At 41.2% G+C, this 15040-nt stretch overlaps 1 protein-coding gene across 7 annotated transcripts in view; it reads left to right on the top strand.

The window, feature by feature from the left end:
• FARP1 (FERM, ARH/RhoGEF and pleckstrin domain protein 1) overlaps positions 1-15040 on the top strand; it is a 201537-nt gene that overhangs the window by 6750 nt on the left and 179747 nt on the right. Inside the window, exon 2 of one of the 7 annotated variants that reach the window (XM_090129446.1) lies at positions 9384-9476. The exons of the other annotated variants lie outside the window; for them this stretch is intronic. The gene's annotated coding sequence lies outside the window, so the exon portion shown is untranslated. The remainder of the gene's footprint in view (positions 1-9383; positions 9477-15040) is intronic. 7 annotated transcript variants of the gene reach the window in all.

The following is a 15040-nucleotide window of genomic DNA, read 5'->3' as shown; positions in this document are numbered from 1 at the left end:
ATTAAGGAAAAGCATGATTTGTTTAGTTTGTCCTGCCTGAGGTTATTTTCTCAAACATCAAGGCTAAAAGGGAAGGTAAAGATCTTGTAAAAAGTCTGCAGAAATTACTATGGTTTTTTTTTTCTTTTTTTTTCCCCATTCAGAAGAGTTGTCTTGTTTTCCAGTTAATGTTTAGACCCTTAACAATGTGGCAAATATTAATGGGAAAGTGTGGAAGGGAATTTCAGTTCTCGGACCTTTCAGAGGTTTAGGAGTGTGTGTAACTTCATGTACCAAGTAGTTGGAGTGCATTGTAGAAGTTACCCTCTTCATGTGAACCTGCAAGAATAACCTCCATGGAGGCAATCTGCAGCCTCTGTTTGGAGACTTCAGCTCTCGTCTTCATGGAAGTTCATCCTGAAAATCTGTGTAGCACTCTGTTTGTAAGACATATTCATCCTGAAGATGCTAAAAGTTCATGTTTTTGTTGCAGTTTTGCACTGAGGCGGTGCTATATGCATGTCAGAAGGCTAACTCTATGACTGTGCTGTTGTGTTTATTAGCTTTATTAGCTTTTTTTTTCTTTTTTACAGTTTTGCTAAATTAATTGGTGCAATGTGTAAAATAAAATTGTTTCATATTCTGATGCATAGCCATTTTTTCCCTTGGTGTCCTTTGAAATGTTGGGTGTAATTGTCAGTACCAGGAGAAATAAACTACTAGAACCCAAGAAGAGAAATAGAAAATAAGTAGAAAGGAGAGGGTTCCTAAAATTTATAGAATCATACGACCATTACTGATTATAAATATTGAACCTGAAGGTAGCAGAAAATATCCTGGCAGTTTCTCAGTAGTAAATAAATAAATAAGAGAGAGCAGATGGCGTGATAGTACTCTGGTGGAGAGAAGGGCAAGCAGCTCTGCCATGTGAATATCAAAAGGGTTTTAGAAGGCACTATAATGAAGTCCTGCTCACAGCTCCGCGTTTGCTAATAATATTTGAATTGAGAAATAAGTTGCAAATGGAACAGTTCCAATGACATGGGGTCGGTTTGCCTAAGTGAGTGAGTCAGAAGTGAACTTGGAAGAGAAGAATCTCCCAGTAGGCAGGTAGGTGGCGATTTCTCGTCCCTTAAATGTGCAATATGAAGAGGGGACGGTGTCAGGAGAGGGGTGAGGAAGGGCTGGTGGTGCGGCAGCAGCTGTGGGAAGAGCATTGGGCTGGTAGAAGCTAACCTTTGCTAGCTCTGGTGTTCGTTGACTGAGAGCATGTTGTGTAATGGCACTTTTATCCCATTAAGCAGCAGAGCTATGGGGTAGGGGCAGAGAGTCCATGTGGAATTCATGCCCGATTGTCCGCTGTCTGAAGTGCACACTGAGGAATGTTTCAGAGCCCAAACTAAGAAAATGTCAAGGCAATACCTTGAGCACGAGGATTCCTCCTGTAATGGTGTGTGCAGTGACTGCGTGCTAAGGCACCAGAGAAATCACTGGAGCAGTCTCTGGTTGTAATAACGCTTCAAGGATCATGTGAAGCAATGGACGAGCAAATGACACTTGATGGCAGCTCTCTGCTTGAGAGAACCAGACCCGGGGAAGCCAGTCCTGTCTTCCTGAATGAAGAGAGAGTACGTGATGGAGGAGAGCCAGGGACTAATAGCAGCACGCGACAAGCGTATGACTGAGAAATTAGATCATTGCCCTGACGGAGTGGGATAAATCTGTTTGTGCATACAATGAAAGGGTGAATTCAGAAGCATTTTCTTTTTCTGCGCCCAAGCGGTAGACTTTTCATTTTCCTCCGATTATAAAAGCAAAAAAGCCAACAGGAAGCTCCCCACTCAGTTTGTATATTCAAGAAAATTCAGGCTTATATGGAAAGGAATGAAAACCAAATGTAGTATTCTTCTTAATCATGTATTTGCTGAGGTTGCTTTGACTCCTAGGGTTGTTGGTAAAACTTCATGGGACAGTGGATTGAACTGCAAAATCTACCTTCAGGTTTCCTTTATTTAAAAGCAAGAATATATATTATATTATATATAATTATATTTTCTTATTACTTAAGCTACATAGGCCAGACAATAGGCAAAGGGATGAGAACAAACTAGCTAATATATGAACAAAGCATAACCTGATGAAAGTTGAAGTAGCTAACTGGAGGGATGGTGAGTCTGGTTTGAGTGTGGATGGGTGGATGTAAATAACAGGACTACATTTTCCTTCCCACTGTTATATAAGGAAATGAGAGGGAGGGGTAGGTATACCTCTTCATCTTCAGTTTGGAATCTCTGCAGAAATCTGTGTTATTGAGGATGTTTCTGGCTGCAGGATGAGATGATGCCTGTCCTTCAAGAAGACTGAAGGGAAGGGAAAATGGTAGTTCCACATCCACACAGTTATCTGCAGGAAGATGCAAACTGCTTCTAGAAATTGTAGAGCCTTGCATTATCGGCTGTTCTGGGTTAACCTCAGAGCAGGGTGTCTTTTAGAGAATGGGATTGGAGAAGAGTTCCAGCTTGGCAAGGAAGATGTGATTTGGAGACATGGAAGAGAAAATTAATCAGAATAATGGCCCTTGCAAGTAGGTTGAGCCTAATGAAATTAATATCTGGAAATTAATTAGAAAACCAACCTGATAACATTTAATAGGACTTAGAGGATATTTGTGAGCAACTCCAGGTTTTTTGTTTTTTTTTTTTTCCAAAGACATTCCCAGGAGCAGATTAAGACTATCTGATTTTCGTTTCCCATAGAATAGCCAAATCACAGCAAGCAACCCTACTGTGCTCATGTGTGTGTTTCCTTTTTGCAGTCAAGCAACAGCTTGGCTCAAGTTCGGAAAGGCTGAAATGCTGGAGTGTTGGATTATATGATATCAGCCGGGGAAAAGTTTCCTAAAGACTTTTGGCACTGCCTGACTCTTGTGAAATAAAATACGCTGCAGCAATTTGTAATTCTGTGTGCGTGTTAACCAATGGCTGCGTTTATTCTACGCATTAGCTAGCTTGTTTATGATAAGTCCTGGAAAAGGCTGTTTTTTCATTAGACTTCCAGGCTAAATTTAATTGGAACCTCGTCAGGAAGAAAAGCTAGTTGGGTCACTTTGGAAGTGTTTAAGGAAGGTTTCGTAACTCGTTCTTTGGTATTCCTCCAGTAAGGCCGGATCCTTTTTATCTGTGAAGCTCAGAGCTCGAGGGGACAATAAAGACTCAAACCAGTCGGAAGTAATTGCACCGAGATCATCAGCATAGTTTTGTTTAATTTACAGTGTGTGTTTAGTGCTCTCCTGTTGGGGATGTTTAATCAAACTCCTCGTGCTGCAGGGACAAGGCAAGGAATCGCAGCACTGAGGGTGCTCGCCTGGAGGACCTTGCCTTGTATGTGTGTCGTGTGGTCGTGGGAAGGGAGTCGTAAAGCTGGGTGCTTGTGCTGGAGCAGTTCTCTGCCAGGCTGGGGCCAAAGGCTGCCTACTGGCTGCCTGCTTTTCCTGCAGCCTCACCTGGCTGCAGCGAGGTGCTCAGGGCATCATTAGAAGCGGGCTCCACTTATGTATTAAAGTTGTATGGCAATATATGCCACGGGGTGTTTGAGCCCATTACTTTGCACTTGTTTTTTTTCTGTCTCCCCTTTATTTCTCCCTTCTTTTCCCTCCTCAGAATTCTCATGTCTGTATTCTCTGATTTAGTAGCACGTTTCTTTTGTCTGATTTAATAATGAAGTTGAATTTCTTAGAGGGTGAAAGAAGAGCATAAGGTAAATAGAGGTTTTGTCCTTCTGCCCATCCTGTGTGCTGCTGCCAGAAGGCCTCGGAAGAGCCGTTAACTTGTCTTAATTTTAATGACAATTTGTGAGCAAAATACACCCAATGATACCAATGTCACTGCAAGGCTGAGATTAGGGAAATGTATTTGATTGCTAGAAATTAACAAGTATATGGTTTTTCTTCTTGAAATAGAGGGCCAAGAATTTTGACTCTCGATAATTCAGATCATTGTATAGCTGAGGTTTTCAGATTGTAAGAACTGTGTAATGTTCTCCAAACCTGGTGGTACTGATTATGCGTATAATATTTACATGCTTTTCCTTCTTGGATTCTATACACATTTTTGTTTCCTGTGCCTTTTTTTTTTTTAATGCACATCTGCGACATCATTTCATAGTGTTTATCCATAATATCTGTATTGACCTTTTCCATTGATAAAGCAAATGAGGTGCAAAGACAGGCTGTTAATTTTTTGTAAAGATTCAGTAAGCTGATAGCCAAAGCAGTTGTTGGCTGTTCTTCTACATCTTCAACAAGTTTAGCTCTGTGAGTTTTGAGCACTTCTCCCTTTCTATTATTCTTCCTGCTTTTTTAACAGTAAGTAAGGAATGCAAATCTTTGGAGGCTTATCTGGGGTTTCGATGGCCCAGTGATGCAGTTCTAAACGCACCTTGCTCTGTACTGTGTGATTAAGGAAGAAAATTTAAGAAAACATGCAGTGATTGTGGAACGGTTACCAACTCTCAAGAGAAGCTGGTTATTGATGTCTCTGATCATGGTTGATTTTTTTTTATCATCTGTTTTTCCACTGGGAGAGATCCATCTCATTTTTCCGTGGATTCACAAGTCAATATTTTCTTGCTGTTGCTTAACCTTGAAGAGTAAACACACATCTTTTACTCTGTGGTAGGCCGGATGTTATATTCTGACTGCTAATTACCACTGATATTATCTATTTAAATTTTTGTTCAGCAATTTGTAGAGTGAGGTTTCTGCTTCTCCTTCCCATTGCCTGCAGAGCTGTACTTCAGTGCTGAACTGAAGTTTTGGGGAACTGCAAACTTGAGCCAGACTTTGTAGGAATTTTGGCAGTTGTCCTGAATTGTCTTTCGCGTATCCAAAATCTGATTCAAGGTTGCTCCCTATAAGGGTTGATATTTTTATACAGGCTTCTTTCAGATGTCATAAATAGCACTGCTTCCATTAAAAGAAAAAAACAAAACAAAAAAAAATCCCAAACAGTCCATGTAGTTTACGATCTTACTGTTGGGGATTTTTCCTTCTGGTAAATCGGTCTTTGTGAAACTGCTTGGATTCTTCCTATATCTTTAAACTTCCTACTCAACTTGCAGACCACATCCTTCGCGTGCCCCTGTGAATGGTTGGTTCCTTGCTGCTCCTGTTCCCTTTTGTTCTGCTTGGGGCTGCCCAGCCCTGGCACAGGAGTTGCTACCTGCAGAAGGAGAGCTGCCTGGGCACTGCTGAGGCTTTCTGCTAATTGGCTTTTGGAAAGATCACGTGTAACCTAGTTACTGGATCATTAGATCTGTCAGTCTCTCTCCTGGCTTCTGGATGTTAATATTTCTGCTCGAGCAACTATTTTTCTTTTTATAGAAAACAGTCTGTGCTGCTTTTTCTCCTGAAAATGGAGTTATGTGTTGTTTTTTACGCTGAGCTAAAGCGGTCTGTGATTAATAACCTCAAGGTTCCCTTTTGTTAGCACAGACGTAGTCATTTTATCTGTGTTAGTGAGGCATAGATCCATGGTGACCTATTTTGGTTAGCATGTCTCTGTTTTCTGGGCTGAAGGTTGATGGCAGAAGTGCATCTTGTTATTTCTTGGTTATGCTGAAGACAGAAGGAGGAACAGTGTACCGAAGTGGGGCACAGATACCTTTCTGCATGACATTAGAGATGTGTTAAGATTATGAAAAATTTAAGGCATCAAACTTGTTCTTTAAGAGCTTCCTCTAACAAGGAGTTCATTTACATACCTCTGAGCAGTTTAAGAGCCTTCAGGCAAGCTTGACCTTGCTAGAGGAATTGAGGAAGGTGCCACTGTTCCCTGAATCCGTTATCAGAGGCTCTCTGCTGCCTGGCAGTACATACTTCACACTGACTGAGGTGGCCACTCATTTTTCTTTATTAGATAGATGCAACTTAGAATGTTCCTTACTGAACGGATCCGTTAAGAGAACTGCCCAAAGGACAGCCTGTTTTTGCAGAGCATGCAAAAAGTTGGAGTAACTTTGCGAGCTGAGGGCTGCAATGACACAGTATTTATTTCTCCTTAAAGCTATGTTGTGTCTGGCTGTTCTGCGGGTCTTTCTTGCTTGGAATTTACTAATTGAGGGGAAGAGACTTTACATGGAATGAATAGTCGTACTTTCATTTTTTTAAATTATCTTTCATTAATAAAAATAATCCTGATTCTTTAACTTAAAATATCTGACAGCTTCATGGATAGGTAGCTGCTGTTTATTGGTTTCCCCATCTTCTTCAGCACTTCAGACAGATGTGAACCAAGCCATGGCTCTCCCAAGCTGCACGCATAGTTAGTGTTCCTTAACTCTGACTAACTGCTCATAGCAATAGCTGCAAGACTCGTGCTTGGTTGCAAGAAGGTGCAAATGCCAGGGCGATGACTGTGTCTGCTTTGTTTAATAATAACCTCAGTGGTTTTTCTAGCAGTTTTATTTAAACTTCACTCACTGAAAGAGAAGTGTAATTCACTTGGAAGCTGAACTTTCTAAGGCAGTGATACAGAGAACACTGTGTAGGTCTGGTAAATGGGAATGAAACAAAAGATTCATCAGAGCAAGTGCAGGAGAGATGTGGATGGCAAAATACTGGCATTTGGCTGATCACTGAAGGGTGGGAGTGTTTTGTCCTGAGACCATAGGATGCTCCTACTAACCTGGCTGCACTGCGTGGGCTGGGGATGGTGCTGTCTCTTCTGGCATGCTGAAGGTGAAGTGGGGACATCATGTTGGGAAAAGGGGGAGTTAGGGCTAGCTAGACAGCAGCATGCGTATTGTATGTGGTCTTTTGTTGTTTTTTCTCTCTGTTGTCCTGTATTGCAAGGATTTAAGTGCGTTGGTAGCTGTTCAGCATTGATTGTAGTGCGGTGACTGATTAAAATGAGTTCTCTTTCTGTAATCTCTAATATCAAGTAAAGCTTATCAAAATTATTGCAAGGCTAGAAAATAAACTGGCTCATATTTAGAGTTTGCTTTAGCATAGCTAGGATTTAACATACTTCCTGGTGTGAACTTTTCATTCTGCGTGTGAGTTGCTGTGTGTAAACAGGCTGCTTGCTCGCTGTCCAGGGATTGCTCATACTTCCCTGAAGTGTTACCTCACAGGTGGTACTGCAGGCATCATCTTCTCTTTCACAGTGTAAGTACTTGAAAAGGTAACGTAGCACTGTAGGTCCTTCTCTTGGTGTATGCAGAAAGTGTTGCTTTCTGTTGGCAGAAATATTTTGTTTGGGGCAGCAGGAAGGGAAGAATTGCATGGCTCTCTCTAGGTAAGCAGGCTGTCTTCCAACACATTTTTTTCCTGTGTTTTATTCTGGATGATCATATCTCCTCTGAGATATTCCTAGTCTGCACCGTCATCCAGAAAGGCTGGTGCTCATGCTGCAGCATGCTACTTCACCTTCAGGGTCTGCTGGCTGAAGAAGGAGAAACTGAAGCACATTTCCACATAGCCGGATGCAGAAACATGAAAACCATTTCTTTCCAAAGCAGTGGGGAAATATCCCCCTTCCTGAAAGGTTCCAGCATTCTTACAGACTATTTGTGCATAGATTGATTGGGAATCTCCTGGTTGTAATGCAAAATGTTCATTTGTTGTCTTATTCTGTGCTATCCCAGCTGTGGAGACAGCTGGAATGAGGATTTTTTCAAAGCGTCAGAAAACTGGAAGAGAAATGTTTGAACTCTTTGGATGTTTAAATTGTAATGAGAGGTCAGATTGCAATTGCTGGCAGCACTTTTCTAGTATTTCACTAGGATTTCCAGTAAAATTATTTCAGTATGGAGGCAGCAGCTTGGAAACGTTAACTTAAAATGAGCAATGTGAGATGGCTGCGAAGTTTAATACAGGGCTTGGGAAGAAGAACAGCTGTTGAAGGTAAGCAGATTGACTCCAGGGCAGATAAAAAATAATTTAAACATCTTTTCTTAAAAACTTCCTGTTAAGAATAAAGCTGGCAAATTAAATTTGAGTCATAGTAATTACTGCTGCAGGGGCCTTACCTGTACCTGTTAGTTTCACTTAAATAAAAAGCTTTCGGTGAGTGACAGCCTAACTAAGTAGGTCAAAAGATGCATCTTTTTATTATAATATCATTTAAAATATACAAGGTCTAAAGGAGAGCTGCCCTTACATTTTTTAGATCTCTATTTTGGTATCTTTACATTGGATAAAGTTCTGCTTTTTACATTTTTGGAAGTGCAAGCATATCCATGTTTTGAGACACAGAAGAGGTTGTGAGTTACAAATTTGATTTCAGTTTGGCTACCAGATGTGGGGAGAATGTTCTCTTTTGGAATAAACTCAGGATTGAAAACTCATTTGGGAATTCAGAAAGCGGGAGAGCTTTTACTTCTTCCTTTATCCTTTTTTAATCTATGAACAAGATAATCAGATGGGAGAAAATTGGGAGTATGTACATTAACACTTGAAATATGCAAAAAAAAACCTACAGCTGTCTAACTGAACATAAATCAGGTATGTCACAAGGCTGGTGTTTTTTTTTTTTTTTAAGACACCTAATAGATTTTCTCAATATTTCAATAGATTTGACAGCTAATGGATTGAAAAGAATATTTATGATCACCAAACCTTAATCTTTCCATTGTATAATAAATCATTTTGTTTTAAATAGTAATCGTGTCTGGGGTATGTTTTATTTTTTTTCTGATGCATTTTTAAGATGATGTTTTGGACATCGTAGTGTTTTAAATTTAGTTCCTTCCAGTTGAAGTGTGCTGAAAGCCACAGTAAAAAATCAGCTTTGCAGCACAAAGAGAGGATCATCTACTGATTTCTAACACAATAGCTGGAAAAGCAATACATGTAAATGCAACTACATCAAACTTAGGAATACATGTCAATATCGTGTAACTGGTTGGTTATGGAGAGAAGAGGCATGGAAGTAAATGTAGAGAGTTACCTAATTGCAGATAAATATCTACAGGATATATCAGTTGATAGACACAAACCTCTAGAGAAAAATGGCAAAAGCAGTCTTAATGTGAGTTTTTGTGCTTGCTGATGTGTGTCATTTTTCTCTCATTTGGACCATAAAATTTATTAAAAATTCTTCAAAAATAGTCTTTTATTCCTACTTTCCCAAATTTAACGTAGCAGTAGAGCATATATTGAGTATTTAGTGAGGTGAGTCAAAAGAACACTGTCAAGGTTCAGGCTGTGACATCCCATTATATTTCTTATATGCTGAAGGGCAGCTGGATAGAAGGACTTTTTTTGTTGTTATTACTCGAACTCCATTTGTTTCCAAGCAAGGCCTGTGATAATTCTCCTAGTCTGGGAAGCTCAATATCATGAGAGGCACGAGCCTTTGCTCATTTGTGCCTGTTTTTGACTTTCACCTCATTTTCCTCTACAGACGACTTGATGCGTGGCTGATTGTGTATTCAGATGAGATTTCTTTCTCCTATACATGTGAACTTGAATTTCCTACCACTTCACTTCTTGGGGGGTGAGTAAAGTAACCTAGATGCAGATCCTTCCAAGCACAATTCCTGGAAACTGTAGGCTGTTGTGGGCATGTTTATTTTTTACTTGTCTCCTTGCTGTGATAACCTCAACTTTTTGAGGAAGGGAACAGACAGTTTATTTTAAAACCTGTTAGAGCAAAATGCCATTTACATAAGCAACAGCAGATCCCTTCATGCTCCTAAGCTCAAGTTTCCTTTGTAGAGACTAGGAAAGCTTTTTGTGAGTCTGACTATGTCTAGAGTCTAGATCGATTCTACTCTGCGATCTTTAGAGGTTTTTCAACAAGGCAAGACTGAAAACAAACTCAAAGAATCTCACGTACACTTAAGTTGAAAAGTGCTGTGCTTGAACTTTCTCTTACAGAGTTTGCAGGAGCTTGGTTCAGTCTCTGTTTGTCCTTGTAGTCCAGGGCTGTTTTGCCCTTTGGTCTTAGTGAAGTTGGACAGTGAAGGAATACAGTGATTTGATGAGTAGTCATATAGTTTTGCAGAGTTTTTCCCATGCCCTTCTTCACCTCCCTTTCTCCAGCTTTTCTCCCTTGTGGTTCCATCCAAGCTTTAATTTTACGATAATGAGACTTCTAAGTTTTTGCTTGTATACTATTTGATACCAGAAGCTGGGCAGCTTAGCAAAGACGTGCCCGCTGACCTCCTTTAACAGTTCAAAGATTTCTGCACTTTCTCTTTTTGTGGTTGGATCTAGAAGGGATTGTCATAGTTGTGGAAGTGGTTCCCAGAATATTCATCCATGATTTATGGCTAGTCACAGGCCCTCTTATAGATGCCTGGTGTGACAGTAGCTTCCCATTTAGGTTAAATGAGAGGGCAGTTAAATAGCCTTTTGTTTAGGTGAGACAATGGTCTCTGAAAGATGTTTTTCTTAACAAAGCTCTTAGGAGACTGCGGGCTTGTGCTGAGCAGTTGGAGCCTGCTGGTGGTTGGCTTCATTGTCTCACTCCTTGGCTGAATGAATTCTGAAGCACACAAAGAAGCATGTTTAAAAATCGTGTCATTTTATGACAGTAATTGTTCTGATACTGTTACCAGACGGGTTTAGCAAATTCCCCTGGAAAACATCTTTGTTATAGCACTCTGACTTGCCCATTGAACCTGAATACAGGAGAAAAAAAAAAAAAAAAGAATGGCTTGATTACAGAAACACCTGGTAGATGCTCTGTGTTGAGCATATAACAGCGTAAGAGGAGCAAAATCCAGAGGCTGTATGCAGAAGCAAATAGGGCAAGAGAGTCAGTGCCTCTGAAATAACCATTCAGGCAGTGGTACGTAAAAACTCCATTTCAGGACCGTGTCTGCTGTTAGGCAAAATGTGAACTACCATGGCAAAGTTTCCTGCTGGTGAGTAGGTCTTGCTGAGGGCTGTGAAGCTTGGTGCAGCATTCCATTCCTTCATAGGGTTTGTTTGAAAAATGCCAGGATCATAAGCTGCTGAAATGGGAAACATGAAAGGAATTTCAGGGGCTGGAAAAAAAACTTGGGGCAGACAAATATATCTTGACATTAACTTCAAAGGGTCTGTAATACAGAGGAAGTTGTTGAGTTTGACTATAGGTTTGTACTAAACTGTGGGAAGAGCTGGTGTTGAAAGCACAGAAGCACTGAATAGGGTAAGTACTGATCTGCTTGTTGGCCTGAGGGAAAAACTGGCCTATTCTTGCTTTTGTAAGAGAGTTTTCAAATATTTTTTATTTGAACTAAATGAATGACTGTAATAAAGAAATCTGTTTTTCCAAAATTTGTTATACCTACCATGCACATAGCTGGTGGTGGATCCCATGACTGAAATAGCATGATTCTGAGTGTTTATAGGAAACTGCAAATCATGACTTTTAATGGCCATTCTCTGTCTAGTTGAACTAGTTAGCTACAAGTGGCCTTGGAATAATAAATTATCTGACGTTGAATGGTCTGAAACCTGTTTGTGAGGGCAGATAGTGACAGGACAGGGGAGAATGGTCTTAAACTGAGACAGGGGAGGTTTAGGTTAGATCTTAGGAGGAAGTTTTTCACACAGAGGGTGGTGACGCACTGGAACAGGTTGCCCAAGGAGGTTGTGGATGCCCCATCCCTGGAGGCATTCAAGGCCAGGCTGGATGTGGCTCTGGGCAGCCTGGTCTGGTGGTTGGTGACCCTGCACACAGCAGGGGGTTGAAACTAGATGATCATTGTGGTCCTTTTCAAACCAGGCCATTCTGTGATTCTGTGATGTGTTCTGATCTCTTCCTAGCACTGTAAAGTTCACCAGAATAGTTCTGGTGAAACTTTCATGGAGACATGCTTCATTTTGTATATTTGGAATCAAAGCAGTTGTGCTTTTCCTCAATAAATCTTAGAGTTAGCAGAACTCAGGAGGACAGAGAGAGAAGGAGGAAGGAGGTAGAGGGAGAGAGAGAGAGGGAGGGAGAGAGGGAGAGGAGGTACTGAGAACTAGACTAGAGATGTAGTCCTAGATGCTTCTACAGTTTTGCTTTGAGACAGTGCGTTGTGGTAATGCAGTGTTACCACAATAGGTGGTAACAGCGGTTACCTGGTGTTCATGCTTTGGATGGAGCTGCTCTTTGGAAATCACAGAGAGTCACTGAAAAGTCATCTTGGTGCCTGTATTGGGGTTTGTGGGTTAATCACTGAGCCAAGGCAGCTAGGCCCAAGAAGATGATCCGAGAGGAGCCAACAGATGGACTGCCATCTGACAAATGCTGCCAGCGTCTCAAGGAAGAGGTGACCTTTTCATGCAACAGCAGAAAGCACATCATAGACTGAGCCTTGGTGTTCAGTTGTATTTCAAATTGTGTTAAGAGTTATTGTTACTGTTATCTGCTGCCCAGGAAGGAAAATGTGGGCAGCTGTTCTGTTGCCAGCCTGTGGTAGCAACAGTAGGAACCAACTGTGGCTTTATGCAGAGGCTTGTGTGGTCAGCATTGTGTGTTCAGCTGAGAGCTTGGACAGTGGGTGAAGGCAATCTCCTCCAGGCTCCCTGGCGTTGAGTGGTTTGTGCAGAACAGGAAAACCACCACCCACTGCAGGAGTTAGAGGGTGACTGAAATAGCAGCTGAGCCCAAGGCAGTATCAGAACAGATTGGTTTGTTGCTTTTGTGGCAAAACTCTGCATGCAGAGCACAGTAGGAAAGTGTGAAAGGTGATATTTTATGCCAGAGAGAGAGGGCAAGGGGCAAGAGAGGTCTGGCTGGCCAAGCTGTTATCTGGAAAGAGATTTCAAGTTAGAAGTTTCCTCATGATTGATTCCCAGCGTGTTTCAGGGGAAGGACTTTCTGTGTGCTTCTGCTCGCTCAGTTTCTCTCAAGAGAAATAACATACCTCAGCTCTTAATATTTTCTAGATACTTTAGCTATAAATGGATGATATTGCAAAATGCAAATTCATTTCTCTCTGGAAGCACAGTTAGTGTTTCTGAATGGAAACCAAACTACATATACTTTCTTTAGGGCGCTTTAAGCATGTTTTTAACAACAGATAAGAAATCCTTCAGGCTAACAGCTAGGCACAAAATATAATTGTATTTATAGTATAGTGCTAAGGCTGTGCAAGTTGGTATATGTCTCACCTGGCAAATGGCAGCTTAAATCTGTTAGTACCTCATAAATCTCAGAGAGGCCTTTTTCTTGGTGTCTTCCAGGTTTGTTGTCTGCCTGCAGTGTGTTTTAGGAGATTCTTGTGAAGAGTGCTGTGTGAGTGGTAAGGAAGAATAAGGTTTTACACTAAGTTGTGTCTTCCGTTGTCAGTCAGCTTCACAGTCCTGCAGGAGAAGAGGACCCTCTTTGTTCTTCCTACTTCTTCTTCCTCATTGCCTTCTGCTGCTTTTCAGAAGCTTTGCAGCTTCTCAAATGACTTTCAAATTTGCTAGCACAGCACTGTAATTGATTTCAGCCAACTAAAGTGGGGGGACAGGAGATTTTTGTAACTCAGCTGTAAGGAAACTTTTAGTATCTGTTTAGCACAAAACAGAAGTAAATCCAGTTGTTCAGTATAGGTGAAATTATGGATTAGTTGCACCTAATGCAGTCTGGAAACATGTCGCCTAGCTGCATTCATGAAACAGGAGCATGCTTAATCAAGTGCAACCACTGCGGGAAGCAAACCTTTGTCTGTTTTGTGGCTTCAGCAGCTGTAAGCAGCTGGGGAGATGGACATCAAAAGATTGGACTTTGCAGTGCTGCACAGATTGCTGAAGATTCCTGGACTTGGAACACAGGATTTTGTCCCGATGGTTCCAGCCAGAGATCTGATTTAGCCCCAGCATCCTACCTCAACTAATGGCCAGTATTAATGTTCTGAGGGAGAAGATAATGATCCCTGCCAGCTTTTTGGCACACGTCAATTCAAGGGCTTTGAGCAAGAAAGTCATGTCTGCACCTTTGTTTAACAGCCCCAGGCAGACTTTCTTATATCAATACATCAAATCATGCACTAATCTGTTTTAAATTTTTGCTTTCAGGACATCCTCTGAGAATGAGTTCTGTAATTAATTGTAGTGTGGAAAAAATACCTCCCTTTCCTATTGTTTTTAAAAAGCTACCTGACAAACTTCATTTTATGCTGCCTAATTCAGACATTCTGGGACATGACTTCCTATCTCTTAAATACAGTGCTTTTCTGGTTTTCACTCTGGAAAGGAAGACATAATTCATTGTTCCATGGATATCTGAGGTGATACAGTAGTGCTGTTTCTCCCTTTCCTACCTGCTTCGTTTTCCCCCTTCTGCCTTGTTGTGCATGGATGTTTTCCATTCTGCCTCAGTTTGTGCCTTCCCTGGTCCCTGTTTCCTTTTAATTGCTTTTTGCTCTGACCATGCAGGATCCTGGCTTGTGTGTGTGAGATTTGCGCAGCCGTTTTTATCTAGCTTCTCCCTTTTTCAATGGTTTCTGAATCAACTTCCCACCCTTGAATCAATTGAGGTAATGTGGAGCAGTGTTGCTTAGCAATGTGGGGAAGCTGATACCGCACCGCTTGGGTGATGTGAATGCTGCACCTGGGCTGAGCAAAAGAGCCTACTTGTCCTCTGCGGCCTATGCAGGGAAAAAATACTGCTGTTTTCCACTGGTTTTAGTGTTGTTAACACCATAAAGTGGTTGTTTCTTGTTTGTTTTTTTTTTTTTTCCTTTAGCATTGCTGAGTAGTAGTTTTAGAGACACTTTCTCCCCTTCCCCCCTTTCTGCCTGATCTTACACAAATGTAAAAAACTTCACAGCACATAGCATCAAAATATACTTGGGATGTTGCTCCTTAAAGAGTGGGGACCTAATGAACTGTCTTGAGAGAGGTATGTTTTCTGTCTTCGTCCTCTGCACACCAAGCAGAGCTGTCATGAAAGTTAAGCTTTGTGGGATGATGCAGTCCTCCAGAGCAGCAGATACTCACATCCATTTTGGTGTTGATGGCAAAGGACTGAAAAATAGAATGAATGTGATATCCTCGGCCATGTAAGAATACAGAATGGGTTATTTCAGCAGCAAATGCGAAGGGCGTGAATGGGAATTACTAGATTTGAAATAAGTATATTTATTTAAC

This window comes from Phasianus colchicus, chromosome 1 (assembly GCF_987193195.1).
Source record: "Phasianus colchicus chromosome 1, bPhaCol1.hap1.1, whole genome shotgun sequence".
In the NCBI taxonomy this organism is placed as follows: Eukaryota; Metazoa; Chordata; class Aves; order Galliformes; family Phasianidae; genus Phasianus; species Phasianus colchicus.
The sequence above is the reverse complement of the archived record's forward strand: the minus strand, read 5'-3'. Positions and strand labels throughout refer to the sequence as shown.